Below are 8,981 nucleotides of genomic sequence, written 5' to 3'. Positions count from 1 at the left end.
GTTCGTAATTTCGGTATTTTCTTGACGGAAGCACGTCTACGATGCCTCCATTTGTCATGCGGATACCTTTGCCAACCGTTGGGTCAAACCAGTCACAGTAGAAAAGTGTTATCTTTAGGTTAATAATGCCAGGATACTCGAGCTCGATTATGTTTTCAACGGTCCCAAAAAAATCATCCTCCATAGATGCTTCAGAATAATTTTGCCCTCGGACACATACCCCATAATTCATTGTCTTTTTCGTCTGCCCGTGTTCACGCGTGTGAAACATGTAACCTCTGGTAAAATACATGGGCCACGACTTGACTTTGTTTTCTGGACCATCAACCAATTCATGAACCCATGGAGGAAAACTTTGGATATGTTTCATTGTAGACACCTAGAGAAGAAATAAATATAAATTGTCGGAAGTGAACCCATTCATTAAAATATTTTTTATATTAAACTATTTACATATACTTACATATTGGCAAACCCAATCGCTAAAATCTTCATCTCTTTTCGATGTGACTTCATCATCAGTGAGTTCTGGATATTCATACCGAATTTGATCGTCCAACACACTGTTTTTCCCAACATATAGAAGACAATTAATCCATAAATATATTGAAGAGAAATTGCTATAAAAATAATCTGAAACATATACCTCTCTAGGGGACGAAAGTAATCACAATTCCGCAATACATATGCATGTGCGCATTTTTGATCTTTATCAGACAGCCAAAACTCTGTAACTTGGCCACTAGGACGACCGATTTGAGTGAATATATCTGGTAGGGGTACTAGATATACAGGAACCTCACCCGCATCATATCGCAATGACCTGAAAAATATTTAAAACTTTAAGTAGCCTTACATGTTAATTTAAAAGACCATTATATATTATAATGTAAGTATGAAATACCTCCTTCTACTAGCTGTAGAAATGGTTGAAGCAAAGTAGTGTTCTGAGAAGTATGATATCTCATCATTAATATATGATTGAACGATTGATCCCGCTGGATATCTTTTGTTCTTCGCCTTCCCTTTCAAGCGTTTGAAAAACCTTTCGAAGGGATACATCCACCTATACTGGACTGGACCACCAAGTTCGGCTTCGTATGGTAGATGTACAGGAAGGTGCTCCATGACATCAAAGAACGAAGGTGGGAATATTTTCTCCAAATTGCACAAAATCATCACAATATTCGCTTTCAGGACTTGGACATGACTTATCTCCAATGATCGACTGCATAAGTCACGGAAAAATGATCCAATCCCTACAATATATAAATAAAATCATTAATTAATTTGACATATATATAAAATTAAATTGCTATATATAGATATCAAATTTTTACCTGATATTGCAAGATGGACGTCATGTGGTAACAACTCTGCAAACACAAATGGAAGCAATCGTTCCATAAAGACATGGCAATCATGGCTTTTCATTCCTGAAAACTTTCCATCCTTGATGTCTGCACAACTAGCTAAATCAGCTACATACCCATCTGGAAATTTAACATCTTCTTTGACCCATTGAAGTAGGCTTTTTTTCCCTTTCGCACTCAATCTCCAAATAGGAAAAGGATCTCTCCCACCAGCATCAACATGCAATTGACTTCGATCACAAAATCTTGCAACATCCAATCGGGACCTCACATTGTCTTTTGATCTGTCTTTCACATTCATAACAGTGTACATGAGATTATCGAGAATATTTTTCTCAATATGCATCACATCAAGATTGTGTCGTAAGTTAAGATCGGTCCAATACGGGAGCTTCCACAAGATGCTTTCTTTGTGCCAATTATGCCAACTTCCATAACCATCCACTTTATTTTCATGCCCATTTCCTCCGCAGTCAGAAGTCTTTGGCGGCTCGGCATTTCTTATACGCTCATGTAAGACCTGTTCACCCGTCAAATATTGCGGTGGATAGTCGTTCACTGCGTGTTTGCCTTTGAGAAAGTGTTTTTTATCCTTTCGCATTGGATGATTAGCAGGAAGAAATCTCCTATGGCAATCAAACCAACATGTCTTCCTACCAGCTGGCAATTGAAATGCATTTGTATCGTCCATACAAATTGGACAAGCTAATCTTCCGTGTGTTGTCCATCCTGACAACATGCCATATGCTGGGAAATCGCTGATAGTCCACAAAAGGACAGCTTTAAGGTTGAAATTTTGATCTAAGGACACATCATATGCCTCCACTCCATTATACCATAACTCTGTTAACTCATCGACCAATGGTTAGAGAAAAACCTCAAGACTAGCTCGTGGATGATTCGGTCCTGAATTCAAAATCGTCAGAAACAAATACTCTGTGTTCATGCACATCCCATGAGGCAAGTTGTATGGAGTCAATATCACTGGCCATAATGAATGGTGTTTCGACATCCCAAAAGGATTGAAACCATCTGTACATAATCCAAGATAAACATTGCGCGGTTCTGCTGCAAATGAGGGATGCAATTGCTGAAAATTCTTCCACTCAGCCGCATCTGAAGGATGATACATTAATCCCTCCTCAGAGATGTGCTCAGCGTGTCATCTCATAAAAGCTGCAGTCTTCTCAGATTGGTACATTCTCTTCAGTCTTTCCGCAATCGGTAAATACCACATCTTACTGAACGGTATTCTTGTTCTTCCTTCACTAGCCTTATACCTTTGTTTACCGCAGAACTTGCAATGCTCCAACTTCTCATCATCTTTCCAAAAGAGCATACAGTTATCTATACATACATCATATGTACGACACGGTAATCCTAGCTTTCGCATCAAAGTCTCCGTCTCATAGTATGAACCGCTTGCCTGATTACCCTCTGGTAAATACTCCGTAAACAGTCCTGTCCATGAATCCATACAATTTTCAGACAAATTGTAGTCGACCTTATTGTTCATGAACCGAGCTGCCAACGATAACTGCGACTGCCCTTCCCGACATCCATCATACAGTGGCGTGTTTGCAGCAGCTAGCATATCATAAAACCGTTTTGCTTCTTGGGTGGGTTGTTCATGAACATGATCATTTCCACTTTCATGTTCATGATACTCGTTATATGGTACAGAACCATGAAATGCATCATTCACCATCCCAGCATATATATTCTCCCCATCAAATCCTATTGGTGCACTAGCACTAGCACTAGCATAATCTGTATTTTAGCATAATGACTACTAGTTCCCTCCCCAACAACATCATAATCTTCACCATGTTCATACCATACATAATAGTTAGGCATAAACCCCCTACTTAGCAAATGATTCGAAACAGAGGCAGCTTTCAAAGACTTCGAATTGTGACATACTACACAAGGGCAGTAAAACCTACCTCTGCTATTTTGTGCATGGCTACAGGCAAAATCGATGAACTCTTCCACACCCGCCGAATAATCCGATGAGATATGATTAGTGAACGGATCGATCCGATTGTACATCCATGCTCTTGAAGGATTGTTCCACATTATTATTATTTTTTTTTTCTCTCTCTTTTTTTCTTCCTCTAGATTTTTTTTTTCTTTCTCACGTTTTTTTTTTTGTTTCTTTCTCTTTAGAGTCGATGTAAATGAAAGAAGAAGTGGTGGCATATATATAAGAGAAATTTTGCCACTGTTTTGCGACTATTATAGAAAGAGTCACAAAATTTCAGTTCACCTAACACACTTTAAGCACGTTTTTTGCCGACATGGTGCGACTCTTTTGCGATTGTTTTCAATGTAGTCGCAAAAGTTGAGTACAATATCTTCCACATTCTCAACGTTTTTTGCCGACATGCAGCGACGACTTTGCTACTAAATGATACTCCAAAAAGTCGTTGCAAATAAGTCTCTATTTTGCGACTTATTTGCGACGGCACTCACGTACCAAAATTGCAGTTGCAAAGTAGTCACAAAATGCATCTTGTTTTGCAACGAAATAACATCAGTTACAAAAGAGTATGTATTTGGTCGCAAAGGTGAGACGTTTTTGTGACTGTACTGTTTCGTCGTAAATTTGTGACGGTTTTACTTCCGTATTTTGTATGGTCGTTAATCGGTATTAAAATAGTCGCAAAACCGTCGCAAATATTTGCGACTAAACAATCAGTCACAAATGGTAGTCACAAATGGCATGTTTTCTTGTAGTGTTATCCGTTGGACAATAGCTTTACCCAACGGTTACTTTGTCATGGAAAGTGTCAAAACCATGATTGTTCCGGTTACTCTCAAAGGAGAGAACTACTTACTGTGGGCAAGGACCACGAAAACAGCCCTATGTGGCCGAGGACTTTGGTCCCATGTTGAAACGAGCGAAGCTCCAAGTGGTGAAACCACCAAAGACGGCAAGGATCTTGCCGCGGATGAAAGAAACAAGTGGTTTCAAGAAGATCAAGGAGTTCTAGCCATCATTCAAAACTCTCTTGATGCTCCAATCCTTGAAGCTTACTCCTATTGCGAAACTGCAAAGGATTTATGGGACACTCTCAAAAATGTTTTTGGAAATGTTACCAATGTTAACCAAATCTTTGAGATTAAAAGAGCCATTAACAATCTCAACCAAGAAGATATGGAGTTCACCAAGCACTTTAGAAAGTTTAGGTCCTTTTGGGCTGAACTGGAGATGCTTAGACCGGCGACAATAGATCCGACCATTTTAAACGAGAGGCGTGAACAAGATAAGGTATTTGGCCTACTCTTGACCTTAAACCCTTCCTACAACAACATCATCAAACATATCTTGCGGTCAGACAAGCTCCCGAGCCTTGACGACGTATGCAACCAAATCCAAAAGGAACATGGCTCCATGGGGCTATTTGGCGGCAAAGGGGAGCTAGTGACCGCCAACAAAGTGGAGATAGCCTCCGCAAACAGAGGCTACTACAAACCGGATGACAAAAACCCACCGGTATGTGATCATTGCAAGAAGGTTGGCCACTTCAAGATTCGTTGATGGATCCTTCACCCACACCTTCGTATCAACCGTGGAGGACCAAGCCGTGGAGGACCACCGAGAGCTCATCAAGCAACTATAGTGGGAGAAACACCCACTCCCGAACCAAACCAACAAGCTACCGGAGGGAATGGAACTGCACTAGCTGCCTCCTCCGAGCTGGTGAGGAAATCAGACCTTGATGCACTCATCAAAGCTCTCAAGGAGGCCTCCGGTAAATCCTTTCTTGCTTTAAACCAATTTAAACCTCTTATTGTTTATTCTGGTGCATCTCATCACATGATTAGTGACCCTAAATTAATTAGTGAAATTAAACCTGCTAATGGAAATGTTATCATAGCTAATGGTGAGAAGGTATCGGTTAAAGGCATTGGGAATTTGAAATTATCTGATAAAGTAACTAAAGCCTTTTATATGCCAAATTTCACATCTAACTTGCTATCAGTTAAGAAAGCTACCACTGATTTAAATTGCTATGCAATATTTGGTCCTAACAAGGTTCATTTTCAGGATATTGAGACAAGTAAAGTTCTTGGCCAAGGAGGTTCTAAGGATGATCTCTATGTGCTTGAGGACTTGAACCTATCTTCTTCTTCTGCATCTTGTTTTAATTCGGTTGTTGTTAAAGCTAATGATTACATTTCGCATGCTAGATTAGGACACCCTCACACTCGAGCTTTAACATTGGTGTTTCCTAATATTTCTTTTAAAAATGATGAGTGTGAGGCTTGTATTCTTGGTAAACATTGCAAGGCTGTTTTTCCTAAATCTATAACTATTTATGAGAATTGTTTTGATTTAGTTCATTCAGATGTTTGGACATCTCCTTGCATGTCTAGAGATAATCAAAAATATTTTGTTAGTTTTATTGATGAAAAATCAAAATATACTTGGTTAATTTTACTTCCCTCTAACGATAGAGTTCTTGAGGCTTTCACTAATTTTCAAAAATATGTGACTAACCATTATAATGCAAAGATTAAAATTTTGAGATCAGATAATGGTGGGGAGTACACAAGTCATGCCTTCAAACAATATCTATCAAACCATGGAATTATCCACCAAACAAGCTGTCCCTACACACCACAACAAAATGGTGTAGCTGAGAGGAAGAATAGGCATCTCATGGAAGTAGCAAGGTCCATGATGTTTCACACAAATGTCCCAAAGAAGTTTTGGGTAGATGCTGTTCTTGTGGCCTGCTATCTCATAAATCAGACACCAACAAAAATTCTTCAAGATATTTCACCATTTGAGGTATTAAACAAAGCAAAACCCTCATTTGATCATTTACGGGTATTTGGCTGTGTTTGTTATGTGTTGAAACCAGGAGAACAGCGAGACAAACTTGATGCCAAAAGTGTTAAAAGCATGTTTATTGGATACTCTACTACACAAAAAGGCTACAAGTGCTATGAGCCAGACTTGAAGTGTCTTCGTATCTCGTGATGTAAAGTTTGTGGAGTCTAAAGGATTCTACGAGGAAAAGAACTGGGAAAGTCTTAAAGACTTGTCCACATCACCGTCTGACCGGGCCAACAATCTTCGTGTTCTTCTTGAGGGACTCGGCGTTGACAATGACACTCACACGATGGGCGTGACCACTCCAACTCCTATAGTCAATGCATCACCAACGCCAACTCTTGACAACTCGCCGGAACTTGATGAGCAGTCCGATGATGAAAATGGTTTAAATTCAGTACTAGTTGACAATGCTTCTGGAGATGAAGACTATGTACCCACCGAATAAGACAACAATGATGAGGAAAGTCCACAAGAAATTATACCACTTAGAAGGAGTGAACGTCTCAAGTTTGATCCCTCTAACTGGCGGAACACTCGAGTCTACTACAACAATGTAGCCGTAGCTCATCCGATTCAAGCTGTTTGCACTCTTGCTCACTTTCCTTTGAAACATCAAGTGTTTCTTGGCCAGATTGATGCTCATTGGATTCCCAAAAACTATGAAGAAGCCAAGAATCACAAAGAATGGCGTGATGCTGTAAAGGCCGAGAAGACAGCCATGGAGGAGAATCATACTTGGGATGAGGCTGACTTACCCAAAGGGAAGAAGGCTGTGACATCAAGATGGATATTTACTATCAAGTACAAGAGTGATGGGGAGATTGAACGCTATAAAGCAAGACTAGTTGCAAGGGGATTCACACAAATGTATGGGGAGGACTACCTTGATACGTTTGCACCTTAGGCCAAGCTTCATACTGTTCGAGTAGTTCTTTCACTTGCAACCAACCTAGACTGGGAATTGTGGAAAATGGACGTTAAGAATGTGTTTTTGCAAGGAGAACTTGAAGACGAAGTTTACATGCGACCGCCACCAGGTTTAGAAGACATCATTGGACCGGGAAAGGTATTGAAACTGAACAAAGCGATATATGGTCTAAAACAGTCTCCAAGGGCTTGGTACCATAAGTTAAGTACCACATTGCTTGAGAAAGGATTTCGCAAATCAGAGGCTGATCACACTCTATTCACTTTGCCAAGTGATAAAGGTATTGTAGTCATTCTAGTATATGTTGATGATATCATCATAATTGGAAGTGACAAGGTAGGTATTCAAAACACTAAAACCTATCTAAAGTCAGTTTTTGATATTAAGGATCTTGGAGAACTTAAATATTTCCTTGGGATAGAGGTATATAGGTCAGATGAAGGTTTGTTTCTATCACAAAGGAAATATGCTCTTGATTTATTGAGTGAAGCAAGTAAACTAGGTTCAAAAGCTGTATCAACACCTCTTGAGGAAAACTATAAAGCTGGAGGAAAGGGGGAGCTTGATGCAGCTCCATTTCACGATGTCAAGCAATACCGGCGGCTAGTAGGTAAGCTCATATATCTTACTATTACAAGACCTGACATTTGTTTTGCTGTTAATCAGGTGAGCCAACACATGCAAAACCCAACCGTGCACCATTGGAACATGGTGAACCGAATCCTCAAATATCTCAAGGGCTCGCCGGGGCAAGGCATTTGGATGGGTTGAAATGAAAGCACTAAACTAGTAGGGTATTGCGATGTTGATTACGCCGGAGATCATGGAGACCGTCGCTCTACTACTAGATACTGCACATTCCTAGGTGGCAACCTAATCACATGGAAGAGCAAGAAACTAAAGGTGGTATCACTATCAAGTGCAGAATCGGAGTATAGGGCCATAAGAAAACTCACAACCGAGTTGATGTGGCTCAAGGCACTCCTCAAGGATCTTGGAATCGAGTCACCTAATCCTATCACCATGCATTGCGACAGTGAAGCCGCTATTCACATTGCAACTAACTCGGTGTTCGATGAGGGACCAAACATATTGAAGTTGATTATCACAAGGTTTGAGAACAAATCAAACTTGGAGTTGTTCTACCATGTCACACCAAAAGCTCCGAGCAGTTGGCCGATGTTTTCACCAAGGCAGCCAGTCCACAAGTGTGTGAGTACATTCACTCCAAACTTGACCTCAAAGACTTCACTCGGCCAAGATTGTCTTCACATGACACCTACACTCTTTTTCCCTTGAGTATAGTTTTTCCCAAGTGGTTTTCTATACTAAGGTTTTTAATGAGGTGGGTGTGCATGAGTCCAAGCTTGATCAATGCTCATGAACAAGCTTGAGGGGGAGTATGAAACCACACACCACTGTCCGTACGTCCGTACGACCGTACAACCACCACATTGGGCCGTCCGTACTATTTGGAGGCTTTGCGAGTCCAACCCATGAAGACCAGCCTCCAACGGTCACAAGTCTTCGAGAATCTTCTTCATCTAGCCGTTGACAAGATTGTGCAAGTGGGAAGACTAAGGAAGAGTCACATGTGTGATTAAGGAGATGTCACTTTCAATATATGTAATTGTGCATCGCATCTCACTACAAGAAAACAATGCGATTTCCGACGGAATTCCCGACGGACAATATCCCGTTGGCTATTTCTGATGGGTTCTCGACTGATTTACGACGAAAATAGAACCGTTGTAATCTGTTGGTAATCCGTCGGGAATTACCGACGGAAATTGTTCCGTTGGGAATTCTGGACCAAATCCCGACGGAATCC

The 8,981-nt window shown here is 40.5% G+C and overlaps 2 long non-coding RNA genes across 2 annotated transcripts; both read right to left on the bottom strand.

Annotated features, from left to right (window-relative positions):
* On the bottom strand, nt 102-763 carry LOC104719137. Its single transcript, XR_756523.2, has 3 exons — nt 647-763; nt 464-563; nt 102-379 (listed from the first exon to the last, which is right to left on the bottom strand). It is a non-coding gene; the product is annotated as an uncharacterized LOC104719137 (long non-coding RNA).
* LOC104719133 lies at nt 778-1,362 on the bottom strand. The gene is made up of 3 exons (XR_756522.1): nt 1,341-1,362; nt 905-1,259; nt 778-823 (listed from the first exon to the last, which is right to left on the bottom strand). It is a non-coding gene; the product is annotated as an uncharacterized LOC104719133 (long non-coding RNA).

This window comes from Camelina sativa, chromosome 2 (genome assembly GCF_000633955.1).
Source record: "Camelina sativa cultivar DH55 chromosome 2, Cs, whole genome shotgun sequence".
In the NCBI taxonomy this organism is placed as follows: Eukaryota; Viridiplantae; Streptophyta; class Magnoliopsida; order Brassicales; family Brassicaceae; genus Camelina; species Camelina sativa.
Note: the sequence above shows the minus strand (reverse complement) of the source record. Positions and strands in the feature narration are given on the sequence as shown.